The sequence below is a fragment of the Sturnira hondurensis genome, unplaced genomic scaffold, assembly GCF_014824575.4.
Source record: "Sturnira hondurensis isolate 20B ecotype Veracruz unplaced genomic scaffold, ASM1482457v3 Scaffold0008860, whole genome shotgun sequence".
Lineage (NCBI taxonomy): Eukaryota > Metazoa > Chordata > Mammalia > Chiroptera > Phyllostomidae > Sturnira > Sturnira hondurensis.
Genome location: NW_028081491.1, coordinates 3363589 through 3377074, shown reverse-complemented (window position 1 = coordinate 3377074; position 13486 = coordinate 3363589). Strand labels below are relative to the sequence as shown.

Here is a 13486-nt window from a genome sequence, read left to right as displayed (position 1 = left end):
GGCAGCAGCTCCCAGGCGTTTTGGGCTGGCCAAGGGCAGCCGGCCCTGCAGCTTCCACTTTTGTCTTTACTCACAGGTGCTGGGCTCCCGATGAGTCCTCTGTGACAGATGCCTGGACGCTGGCTGTAGGCAGAAGCCTCTGGTCCCTGGAAGCTGAGGCAGCAGCAGTGCCGAGGTCTTTACCCGGGGGCCAGTGGCTGCTGGTCCCGCTGCTGCTGCTTTTGACTTGCTTCAACTCTTTGAAGAGTTGAAGTGTTTCAATCCACTGTAGTTATTATAGTTGGTCAAATTGTCCCATGTTTAGCCATGAGAGGCCCTTTTACTGGCCCTTGCATTCTTGGCACTGTACCCATCAGCCCTTGTCACTTCCTTGCTGCCAATGATGACAAAAAGATCCAGGCTCAACTTATATATTTCCTACCCCAGACACAGACCAGCTATTTCTTTACGGATCTCTGATTCCTCTTAGTAGAAATGATATTTATAGTCCACAGTGAGGGTGCTAGGTGTACTCTTGTGACTTGATGTATTGTATCTATGAATATTCCATGAATAAAGTGAGAACATATGTATTTTCTAATAAGCTTTTTACTGTGCTAAAATACATGTAACATAAAATTTATCATTAATCATTTTTAAGTGTAAAGTTCCGTGGAATTAGGTACATTCACATTGTTATAGAGCCATCTCCACTCATCCCTATAACATTTTTCTTTTAGAAAATTGTACCCATTGTTACCTTCCCATTTTCCCCTTGCCCAGCCTCTAGCAACCACCACTCTACCTTCTGTCTATATGTGCTTGGCTATTCTAGAAACCTTACATAAGTGGAATGATACAATATTTGCCTTTTTGTAACTGACTTCTTTCACTTAGCATAATGTCCTCAAAGTTAATAATTGTTGTAGCATGTGTCAGAATCAGATGCAGTTGCCTCCATTTTCCAGCCACCATCTGCCCCTAGCCCACCCACCCACACCTCCCATCCTCAATCCCATTACCCTTTAGCTTTGTCCATGGGTCCTTTATACATGTTCCTTGATGACCCTTCACTATCTTTCCATGGTTATTCCCCTTCTCACTCCCCTCTGTCAATTTGTTACTGTCAATTTGTTCTTTTTTATAGATATTTTATTTATTTACTTTTAAAGGGGAAGGGAAGGCCAGAGGGAGAGAAATATCAATGTATGGTTGCCTCTCGTGCACCCCCTGCTGGGAACTACATCCCCTGCTGGGAACTGGCCTGCAACCCAGGCATGTGCCCTGACCGGGAATCAAACCGCAATCTTCTGGTTCGCAGGCATGCACTCAATCCACTGAGCCACACCAGCCAGGGCAATTTATTCTTTATTTCAATGTCTCTGGTTATATTTTGCTTGCTTGTATGTTTTGGGATAAGGTTTCACTTACAGGTGAGATCATAAGGTATTTATGTTTCACCACCTAGCTTATTTCACTCAGCACAATGCTCTCCAGTTGCATGCATGCTGTCCCAAAGGGTAGGAATTCCTTCTTTCTTTCTGCTGCATAGAATTCCATTGTGTATATGTACCATAGGTTTTTGATCCAACAATTTACTGATGGACACTTAGGTTTCTTCCAACACTTGGCTAGTTTAAATTGTGCTACAATGAATATTGGAGTGATAGGTTCTTTTGACTTGGTGTTTCAGGATTCTTAGGGTCTAATCCCAGCAGTGGAATTGCCAGATCAAAAGGCAGTTTCATTTTTAGTTTTTAAAGGGAATTCCATACTGTTTTTCACAGTGGCTGCACCAGTCTGCATTCCCACCAACAGTGCACTAAAGTTCCCTTTACTCTACAACCTCACTAGCACTCGTTTGTTGATTTGTTAGTGATGGCCATTCTAATCAATGTGAGGTGGTATTTGATTGTGGTTTTAATTTACATCTCTCTGATGGCTACTGGTGTTGAGCATTGTTTCATATGTCTATGGGCCTTCTGTATGTCCTCCTTGAAGAAGTATCTGTTCAAATCCTTTGCTTGTTTTATAATTGGGTTGTTTGTCATCCTGGGGTGGATATGTGTGAGTTCCTTATATATTTTGGAGATCAAGCCCTTGTCTAAGGTGTCAGCAGCAGATATATTTTCCCATACTATTGGTTCCCTTTTCATTTTGCTGATATTTTCTATAGTTGTTTAGAAGCTTTTCATTTTGATGAAGTCCCATTTGTTTATTCTTTCCTTTATGTCCCTTGCTCTAGGGGACATATCAGTGAAAATACTGCTGTGCAGAATATCTGACATTTTCCTGCCAATGTTCTCCTTTAGGAAGTTTATAATGTCATGACTTATATTTAAGTCTTTTATCCACCTTGAGCTTATTTTTGCATATAGTGTAAGTCGGTGGTCAAGTTTCATTTTCTTGCATGGAGCTGTCCAGATCTCCCAGCACCACTTGTTGAAGGGGCTATTCTGGGCTCTCTATTCTATTCCATTGGTACATGTGTCTGTTCTTATCCCAGCACCAGACCGTTTTGATTATCGTGGCCTTGTAATACAATTTAATATCAGGTATCATGATCCCTCCTACTTTGTTCTTCTTTCTCAAAATTGCTGCACTTATTCATGGTTGTTTATGGTTCCATATAAATTTTTGAAGTGTTTGTTCTAGATCTGTGAAATATGTCATTGATATTTTAATAGGGATTGCATTGAATCTATAAATTGCTTTGGGCAGTATGACCATTTTGAAGATGTTAATTCTTCCAATCCATGAATGTGGTATATGCTTCTATTTGTTTGGGTCTTCCTTAATTTCTTTTTTCAGTGTTGTATAGTTTTTCCAAGTACAGGTCTTTTACATCCTTGGTTAGATTTATCCCTAGGTAGTTTATTTTTCTTTTTGCTATATTGAATGGGATTTTTTCTTGATTTCTGCTTCTGCTGTTTCATTGTTGGTATACAAAAGTGCCTTTGATTTCTGGATATTGACTTTGTATCTTGCTGTTTTGCCAAATTCACTCATTAGGTCAAGTAGTTTTGGTGGAGTCTGTAGGGTTTTCTGTGCACACTATCATGTCATCTGCAAACAATGACAGTTTTACTTCCTCCTTTCCAATACAGGTGTCTTTTTTTTCCCTTGGGTGATTGCCATAGCTAAGACTTCCAATACTATGTTGAATAGAAGTAGTGAAAGCAGACATCCTTGTCTTGTCCCTGATCTTAGGGGGAAAGCTTTTAGTTTTTGTTCACTGAGTATGATATGGTTATAGGTTTCTCATATATGGCCTTTATTATGTTGAGATATGCTCCCTCTGCTCTCACTTTGCTGAGTGTTTTTATCATAAATTGATGCTGTACCTTATCAAATGCTTTCCTCTGTTATCCGCCTGTTGATAACAGGTACAAATGCTTGTACCTGTTATCAAATGCTTTCCCCACATCTATTGATGTAATCATGTAATTTTTGTCTTTCATTTTTATGTAGCATATTATGTTTATTGATTTGCAGATATTGTACCACCCTTGCATCCCTGAGATGAATCCCGCTTGGTCATGGTGTATGATCTTTTTAATGTATTGCTGGATGTAGTTTGCCAATATTTTGTTGAGGATTTTAGAGTCTATGTTTATCAGCGATATTGGCCTGAAGTTTTCTTTCTTTGTTGTATCTTTATCTGTTTGGGGGTTTAGGATGACACTATCTTCAAAAAGAGTCTGGGGGTCTTCCCTCTTCTTGGATTTTTTTGAATAGTCTCAGAAAATAGGAGTTATTTCTTCCTTAAATGTTTTGCAAAATTCTCCTGTGAAACCTTCCTGTCCAGGGCTTTTGTTTTCTGGGAGTTTTTTGATTACTGCTTCAATTTCATCAGCTGTTATTGGTCTGTTCAGGCTTTCTGCTTCTTCTTCATTCAGTTTTGGAAGATTACATTTTTCTAGAAATGTGTCCATTTCACCCTGGTTTTCAAATTTATTCGCATGTAATTGTTAGCAGTAATTTCTTACAATCCTTTGTATTTCTATGGTATCAGTTGTAATTTTTCCTCTTTCATTTTTAATTTTATTTAGTTGAATCCTCTCCCTTTTTATCCTGATGAATATGTAAGTCTTGTCAATTCTGTTTATCTTTTCAATGAACTGGCTCTTGGATTTATTAATCCTGTGAATTGTGTTTATAATCTTTAAGTCATTTAAATCTGCTCTGATATTGATTATTGTGTTCCTTCTACTTGCTCTGGGCTTTGTTTGTTGTTTTTCTCCAGTTCTTGTAGATGTAGGGTTAAGTCATTTATTTGAAATGTTTCTATCTTTTTTAGGTAGGCCTTGTATTGCTATGAACTTCCCTCTCAGGACTGCCTTTGTTGTGTCCCATAGGTTTTAGAGTACTATTTGTTCATTTGAATTTGTTTCCAGAAACTTTTGATTTCTTCCTAATCCCATTATTAACACATTAATTATTTGATATCATGATATTCAGTCTCCACGAATCTGAATGTCTTTGAGGTTTTTCCTTGAGGTTGGTTTTTAGTTTTGTGCCATAGTGGTCTGAGAAAATACATGACATGATTTCAATTGTCTTGTCTTTGTTGAGGCTTGTTTTGTGTCCTATCTTTTTGTGTCCTATCAGGTGGTCTATCTTTGAAAATATTCCTTGTGCATTTGAAATGAATGCATATTTTGCTTCTTTGTGATGAAAGTTTCTGTATATATCGTTAAGTTCATTTGATCTAATGCATCATACAGTTCTACAATATCCTCGTTGATATTTTGTTTGGAAAATCTATCTGTTGTTGCTGGTGGGGTGTTTACATCCCCTACTATCATTGATTTGCTGTCAATATCTCTCTTAATGTCCTCCAAGATATTTCTTATATATTTAGGTGTTCCTATGTTGGGAGCATATATGCTTAAAATATTTATGTCTCCTTGATGTATTCTCCCCTTGAGTATTATGAAGTGTCCTTGTGTCTGTCTTTTTATGGCCTTTGTTTTGAAGTCTGTATTGTCTCTTATCAGTATTGCTACCTGGCTTTTTTTCCCTATCCATTTGCTTGTAATATTTTTTCCAACACTTCACTGTCAGTGTATGTAGGCGTTTTGTCCTGAAGTGGGTCTCTTACAGAGAGCATATGTGTGGGTCATGTTTTCTCATCCATTCAGCTATTCTGTGTCTTTTGACTGGAGCATTTAATCCATTTACTTTTAAGGTTATTATTAATAGGTACTTAGCCATTGCCATTTTACCCTCTTTGTACCCATGTTCCTCTCTCTCTCTCACTCTTTTTCTTCATCTTCTTGAAGTAGTCACTTTACTGTATCTTGCAGTGCTGGTTTATTGGAGGTGTATTTTTTTAGTGTTCTTTTGTCTGGAAAACTCCTGTCACTTTAATTATGAAGGGTCTTGGAATGGACCTCTCTGGGTTCCTCTTCATAGAGACCCTGTCTCCTTCCTAGACTTGTGAGACTTTTTCTCTCATCAAATTAGGAAAGTTTTCCATCATTACTTTTTAAAACAGGTTTTCTATCCCTTGTTCCTCTTCTTCTCCTTCTGGTACCCCTACTATACAGATATTATTACACTTCATGCTATCCTGCAGTTCCTTTAACATTTCTTCATTCTTTTGGGATCTTTTTTCCTTCTCTTGCTCTTTCTGAGAGTTTTTTTTCTGTCTTGTCCTCCAGCTTGCTGATTTGATCCTCTGCTTCTTCTAGTCTGCTTTTGATTTGTTCTACTGTGTTCTTCAATTCAGAAATTGTATTCTCCATTTCCTTTTGGCTCTTGTTGATTGTTTCTATTTCCTTTTTCATGTTGATACAGTTTGCAGTAAGTTCCTCATAGTTCCCCTGTAGTTTTTGGTAATTATCAGTTAGCTCATTGAGCTTCCTTATAACCATTGCTTTGAACTTAGTATCTGATAGTTTACTTGCCTCTATTTCTTTTAGCATCATTCTAAGAATCAGCCCTTTCATTTTAATTAGGTGCTATTCTTTGTCTCCCCATTATTTGTGAGACTGTTCTTGTTTGCTTCTGCCTCCTAAATTGATCTGTTTTGACTCCCTGACTTTGTGGTGTAATCTTCTATGGTAGGAGACCTGTGAGATTCAGTGGTACAATCTTCTTGATCTCCTGAACTTGATGCTCTTGGGATGCCCTTTATGCCATTTCTGTTGGCTTTCTAGATGTAATTGGGTTTTTAGTTGTTGTTGGGTTGTTTCTTGATGGGTCCTTCCCTTCAGCTGGTTGACTGAAGTTCACTCCGGTTACCATGTCTTGCGTGCTGTTGTGCAAGACTGTCAGATCAAAAACACAAAGCCCAGGAAACACACCCACACCCACAAAAATAACTCCCCACCTGCAACCCCACTATCAACAGCAAATGGACAAGTATTAATAAAGGTGTAAAGAGATTAAGAATACTATAAGACAGGAGAATGAATATGAGATGATCTACTGAAGCAAAAATGATTTTGAGGGGATAGAGGGAGGAGCACTATTAAGAATTGTAAGTCAGAGCAATGGGAAGAGAGAAAGTAAAATTTACATCATGACTAAAAAAGGGAATGAAGAAGGCAGAATATGCACAAAACTGATGGACAAGAAATGAATGTTAAAAAGCTATACAGGGAAGAAAATATAGCAAATCATGGAGAAGACCACAGTGGATTCTGCCTTGGAGCCTCTAGTGTTCACCACTGTTTTGTTTTGTTTTGTTTTGTTTTGTTTTCTGGATCTTCCTCTGGTGATATCAGATGTTGAAGCTGTTTGACCTTAGGCAGACTGTTCAAGATTTCCAGAAATCTTCCCTGACTGGTATGGCAAAGTGGATTGAGCACCAGCCTGCAAACCAAATGGTAGCTGGTTCGATTCCCAATCAGGGCACATGCCTGGGTTGCAGGCCGGGTTTCCAATAGGGGGCGTATGAGAAGCAACTGCACATTGATGTTTCTCTCCCTCTGTTTCTCTCTCCCTTCCCCTCTCTAAAAATAAATTAAAAATCTTAAAAGAAGTCCTGGCTGGTGTAGCTCAGTGGATTGAGCACGGGCCTATGGAGCAAAGGGTCGCTGGTTCGATTCCCAGTCAGGGCACATGCCTGGGTTGCAGGCCAGTTCCCAGCAGGGGACACATGAGAGGCAACCATACATTGATGTTTCTCTCACACTCTTTCTCCTTCCCTACCCCTCTCTCTAGAAATAAATAAAATATTTTTTAAAAAAATCTTAAAAGAAAAAGACTTCCAGGAATCTACTGTCTCTGGCTGCCTCCTTCAGTTGTTAATCTAGTCACTCTACACTCAGCAGTCAAGCTTAAGCACCACAGGATGGGGTAGAATTCCTCCTGGAGCTAGGGTTATTGTTTCTTCTCAGGCTGCTGCCACTTGGAGGGGAGTGGTCTGTCTGAGCAGGATGGCTGTTGCTGTATGGAGGATGATTCAGCACCAGTACCCTGGCATCTACCATCTCAGTTCTCTCCCCAGAGCTTGTGTCCCCAGTCTCTCTTCAGGTGTCTCTAGTCCACTCTGCTCCCACATTTCCTGGAACCCAGGATAAGAGGCTCCAAATAAAAATTTGTATGTTAGCCTTTTAAATGGCTCTTTGCATCTCCAGCCAGATCAAAGAACCATTGGTTGTTATCTGTGGCAGAGAGCAACCCTGCCACTCTTCATCATTGGTTGTTATCTGTGTAGTTTATGGCTCTGGTGCTCTAGGCTGGGGATACTGGCTTAAGGATTAGACCCCACTCTTCCTAGGGGGAACAAACAAACACTTAATTATCCCTCTGGCACTGCCATCTGTGGGCACCCAGCCACCCTTCTCAAGTCTCCACCGCACTCCTTACCAGTCAGGTTGTGCTGAAGCTGATTCTTCTGTCTGTGCAAGGTTATAAGGCTTCTCTCTCATTATTGTTGAGTTGTTTGTTCTGGGTGAATTCTCCACAATTTAGTTGTAATTCCAGCTTGGTCCTGGGAGGTCAGTGTGGCTTCCATTCAATCCTCCTCCATCTTGCCAAAAACCAAAATTCCCCTTTTTAAGGCTGAATAATATTCCATTGTATGTATGGACCACATTTTGTTTATCATTCAGCAACTGATAGACAACCTGGATTGCTTCCACCTTTTGGTTTTTCAGAATAATGATGCCATAAACATGGTTATAAATATAGGTGCAAGTAACTTTTTGTTGCAGTGTCAAAGGAGGGAATGAGCATGTGAGTACATGAATGAATGAATGGTGCATGCTCAGAGCATCTAGGCCTGGGATTTCTCCCACAGACCCCATGGTGTGGCTTCTGCATCCCTTTTCCCTTTCCATGGGTTGCACTTGTGCCAGTGGGCAAGGTTATGGCTACAGACAAACAAATTGCCCCTTCCTTAGAAGGGCTCCTACTAACTTGTTTCATACAATTCTGAAGGTCTCCTTGACAGGCAGAAAGTGCAGGCAGATATCTAGAATTTTCTCAGCAGCAGTAGTTGGCATCACACAGACAAAACATGCGGGTAGCACTGGTGTTATTCTCTGCTTTATTTTTTCTTCTGTCTGTCCTCTGCTTCCTTCCCTCCCCCTCCTCTTTCTTTTCACAAACGAGGGTGGCTATTGCACAGTAGAAGCAAAGCCACCAGCTGCTTGAAGGTGGACATATACCTGCAGAGGATTCCAGCAGCTGTGAGTTAGAAAGGGTCCTCAGAAAATATCCATTTTGTCCAATAATCATAAGCCTCATTTAGCAGCCTTTCTCTTGTCCACATAAAATCCTGCCGTAGCCCCAATAACTCAGAGCCATGAATGGAAGCTGCTTTGTTATTACTTCTCCTGATGGCCCTCATGGAGTTCACCCTATGCACTCATGACAGAGGGAAAAACACCACATGCCAGACAAAGGGTGTAGTGTCTAGTAAGTTCCCCTTGGGATCAATTGGTGGTGCAGGGCTGTGCTTGCCCACCTACTCCCTGGCAGCCACTGGTTAGGAGTTGCTCATTGGGAGCATGGGGTGTTACTCCCTGCAATGGTGGCCTTGTAGCAGAAGTCCTCAGCCATTGGGAAGCCAGCACTTACAGGTAGAAGTTGTCCTGGCTCATCATTCACTCACTCATTCATTCATTCATTGCAGGCCTGGCATTGTGTCTCCACAGCCTGGAGGAAATGTGTGTGAGTGTCCAGGTTTTGTGCAGGCTCAATGGACATGAAAGCATCCCTAGATGCCCAGTGCTGATGGGGATGAAGTCATAAGAACCTCTGGAGAAGCTGTGCCTGAAAAATATCTGAGATTGGCCAACCAAAGAAGAGCAGATATGATGCCTCAGGCAGGGAATGGGCCATCATTCTGGATGATGAGAGGGTCTGGACTTGGGGCAACCCACAGGATGTGACAGGAAATGCCAGGCAGAGGGTGGTAACAGGAGAGGGTGAATGGGTAGTTTGGGGGATTGGGTACTGGTTTGGCTAGAAGGATGGAAGCTATTGCAGAGCAAGATAGAAATGACACAGCCCTGAGTCCCACTCTTCAGTGAGTGGAAACCATCCCAGACCCATACCGAGTCTAACAAAGACCTGCCAATCATCCTGTCCCAGCCTCAGTTTACCACCACAAGGCACTAGGAGAAGGGGGACCTTTATTCTAAAGCTTGTTGGAGGGAAGGACAGGCTATTATTGTAAGATATTTTCATACACACCTTCAGCACATAGGTGGGGGTGGGGTGTTGGCCGAGGATCTCTCTGCCTGTAATGGTTTTCACTCCTGAAGCCCACAGGTGCATCTTGTGTACTCATCACGTGTCCCAGGCAGTGCCCAGGAATGAAGGGACAGGGATGGAAGGATAGGAAGGGTCCAGAGACAATGGAGCAAGGAGGGCAGGACAGGCAGGGTCGTTACCCTCCCAGGGAAGTCATATCAGTGGGAGACATGGCCAGGGATCTATCAACTGATGACCTTTTAAAAAACTGTACATGATGGTAAATCACACTAACTCTAAAAATCTTTCTGATAAAAGCCTGCTTGCTAAGTAGTCAGGAATTACAAAGATGATGTGAGATTTTTGTTAATAGTCCTTAATTTAAAGAGAGGGAAACTGAGGCACAGAGAGGACAGGTAACTAGCCAGAGATCATACAGCCAATGAGTGATGAATTTGGAAATTGAACCTCTAGCAGCCTGGCTCAGATCCCTGGATCTTAACCTCTGAGCCAGGCTACCCCCAAGCTACCCTACTATTCCCACCTCCTTTGTGGGGACCTACTCAGGCTTGAGGATACAGAGCTAGCCTAGGAAGTTGCTATGGCCTGAATTTACACCTCAGCTTCACCTGGGTCAACATGGGCAAGTCACCCCTTTTCTGTGGTTTAGTTTGCTCATCTGAGAAATGGACTCTGCAGTCAGCTGAGAAGGATTAATCAAGGCAGCCAGTACCTGGCTTTCATGCTCTGTAAATGGTGGAGCTGGTGTTGCCACACTTACAATCTTAGAGAAGGTGCTGGGTTGCGGGGGCTCCAAGACTTGGGGATTGCCCTGACTGTTGCGGCTCAGGCTCAGTTGGTTGGAGCATTCTCTCTCTCTGTCTCTCCCTCCACTCTTCCTCCCTAGCCCCATCTCTAAAAAAATACTATAAATAGTATGAAAAGAGAAAAAAGACTGGGCACTACAGCCCCATGAGGCACCCTGAAAGGTGCCTGGCTCCAGGGCCAGCCCAAACCCCTCCAGACCCCACTGTGCCCACAACCAGCCTCTGTTAAGTCAGGACACAGACCCTGAAAGAAAAGAACCCAGTCAAGTACCCTCCCAACTCTGTGAGTTCTCTGAGCATTTGCAATGGGCATTGGGCACAGCAGAAGCCAGGAGTCTGCAAGTCAAGTGTTCTTTGTTGCAAAGAAAAATACCAGGTGGAAAGGAGCTGCTGCCAGGGGCCTCAGGTTGGACCAGGATGGATGGAGACAGCCCTGCCCCAAGACAGACCTGAGGCAAATGCGCAGGACACCACAGCAGGGATGAGTGACAGAAGCAAGGCAAAAGCAGTCAAAGCAGACAGCCCTGGGAATGAATGATGTGGTAGCCCAGAATGGAGAAGGAGGAAGGACGGGGCAGCAGTGGCGTGCATGGAAGGATACCACAGGCCTGGGAACAGAATATGCAAGAGTCCTGAGGAAAAGGGGCTTTTTGGTGTTTGAGAAGCTGAAATGTGAGTGAGTAATGAACAAATGCACCCTAGACTGCTTCCATTCTCCCCACCCCCCCAATCTACCACGCAATACTCACTCGTGCCCAAGGTTATATGGTAGTCTGGGGAAGAGTGTGCCCCAGAAAGAAGCCCATTTCTGCAATCACTTCCTTCCAGCCCTGCCTTTTCCCACCTTCCTCTCCTTCCAGCTCCTTTGTCTTCTGTCTCTTCACCTCTTCAAACTCCAGCCCCTCATGCCTCTCTCTCCCCCCTTCTCTCCCTCTCTCCCTCTCTCTCTTTCTTCTTTTCTCTCTCTCATCTTTTTTGGGGGCTCCTGTCTTTCTTACCCCCAACCCACAGCCACCCCCACCCAGGCCCCACAACCCCCAGGGCCTGTTCCACCTCCACCTGCCCCTTCCCCAGCAGGCACTGCCTCTAATATCTTGGCCCTTGCTAATGCATTTCGCATGGTTTGTCAGTCAAACACATTTCTAATGTCCTTAAAGCATGCAGAAAATTGCATCCTTATGAAAAGGGGGAAAAAAGCAAATTGCCTATTGGAGGCTGAGCTGCCAGGGCTCTGGCAGTGCACATCAAGTTCAGAGGGGCTGGGCTGGTGGAGGTGTCTGCCTGGGGCTCAATCCGGGATGTAGCCTCCTCCCTACTTCCAGGCAGTGCTTAGGTCCACTGTCTCACCTCTTTACCCTCTACCCTTACCCATCACTCCACACTACTCCCTCCACTCTGAAATTCCCCCTGCACCTTTAAGGCCAAGCTCCTAACTGCCTCGGGGCCTTTGAATATGCTTTGCCAGCTCCCTGGCACACACTTTTCTTGTCATTCAGGTCTCAAATGAAGAATCACTTCCTAAAAGACCCTTCCTGACCACCCTGACTAAAGCCCCCATTCACTCATTGTCTGTCACCTGTTTTATTTTCTACATAGCATTGTTGATTCCTGAAATCATCATTTGGATTAATTGTGGCTTCTTTGCTATCTATCTAAGCCTCCTCACCTCCAGCGTGAGCACCTTGGGTCAGAGGCTGTGTCCACCATGCTTAGCACAGTGCCTGGCACAAAGCAGGTATTTAATAAATACTTGGTGAACAATGGATTACATAAAGGTAGAGGCTGTGGGGGACCCTGAGACATCTGGAACACCACACCTCAAACTGAACCTTGAGGCTATTGGTTAAGGGACAGTGGAGACCCCTAGAGCTCAAATTCTTCCGTTAATAGCTGTGTGTCCCTAGGCAAGTTGCCTCACATCTCTGAGTTTTATTTTCATTTGAGAAGTGGGAGTAGGGCATCTACCTTACTGGCCATTACTGGATCAAGGAGGCAAGGCAGGGACTGGGTCTCAGCACTGTGAACTGCCTGCCACACTCAGTAAGTGTTTGTTAAATGAATGAATTGCCCAGTAAAGGTTTGATTGTTATTAGAGTCTGTGATGCCACTAATGTCAGACATCATTATTTCCTGAAGCACAAAAAAAGAAAAATTTAAAAACATTGCCATCGAAGCCCCTACCCAATGCTTATCTATCTCTTTTTGGCTTATTTGCACACAGATGTTTATTACAGACCACTGCTGAGTTTACATGAAAAGGTAACTATCAGGGAACTCAGTGGGTTAAGGTGTCCCTAAAACTTCCTGGAGGTCCCAGTTTACTCTGGAAGGACCCCCTCCAGCATTCCACAGCGCCCACCCAGGTGACCACTGCCGCACAGGTGAACCAGCCACGTTCTCTCCATGCTGCTGTCCCTTGTCTTTCTGCTTCTAGAGGAAGATCCTGTCTCCCTCGCAGACTTCTTGGCTTTCTCTATCTAGGATTTGTGCCTGAGTGGCAAAGGACCACCTTTGTCCAGGCTGGAACCTCTCCCTCAGGGACAGTCACATGTTGCAGGCACAGGACCCACAATGCCTGGGACCTCCCTCACAAACTGCCACATGAACCAAAATTTAAGAAACTAGAAGAAGTGGTCTTAAAGCTGATGATACTCAGTAATACAATGTGAGAACTAGGACAAAGGAAACTTTTGAAGTCACACAAGTGAGAGGCCCATTGCAAAGTCAGGGAGCGGTCAGAATGGAAGGTCCTGCCAGGTCAGGTGCCTCCATAAGACCTTTCTTCAAACAGGTGAGCCCACCTTCTCCTTGCACGGAGTGTGGCGAGCTAGGCCCAGAGCCAGGCTGATGCAGCCTGAAAGGCCTCCTCACTGTAGTCATTTTTTTGGCCCACCCACCAGCAGGGAGTGAGGGTCTGCACCTCCTTTACACGCTGAAAGTGAGGATGGAGAGGTGGGTTGAGAAGTTTCCTTCAGCTCTCAGAGCCTGGGCCAGGCTGAGCTCTAGGGCCAGTGGGTGTCTTGTCC

At 43.5% G+C, this 13486-nt stretch overlaps 1 long non-coding RNA gene across 1 annotated transcript; it reads right to left on the bottom strand.

Annotated features, from left to right (window-relative positions):
* Nucleotides 1-1758: 1758 nt before the first annotated feature.
* Nucleotides 1759-4395, bottom strand: LOC118993679 (uncharacterized). Its single transcript, XR_005067918.1, has 3 exons — nucleotides 4381-4395; nucleotides 2554-2562; nucleotides 1759-1835 (listed from the first exon to the last, which is right to left on the bottom strand). It is a non-coding gene; the product is annotated as an uncharacterized LOC118993679 (long non-coding RNA).
* Between the last annotated feature and the right edge of the window lie 9091 nt (nucleotides 4396-13486).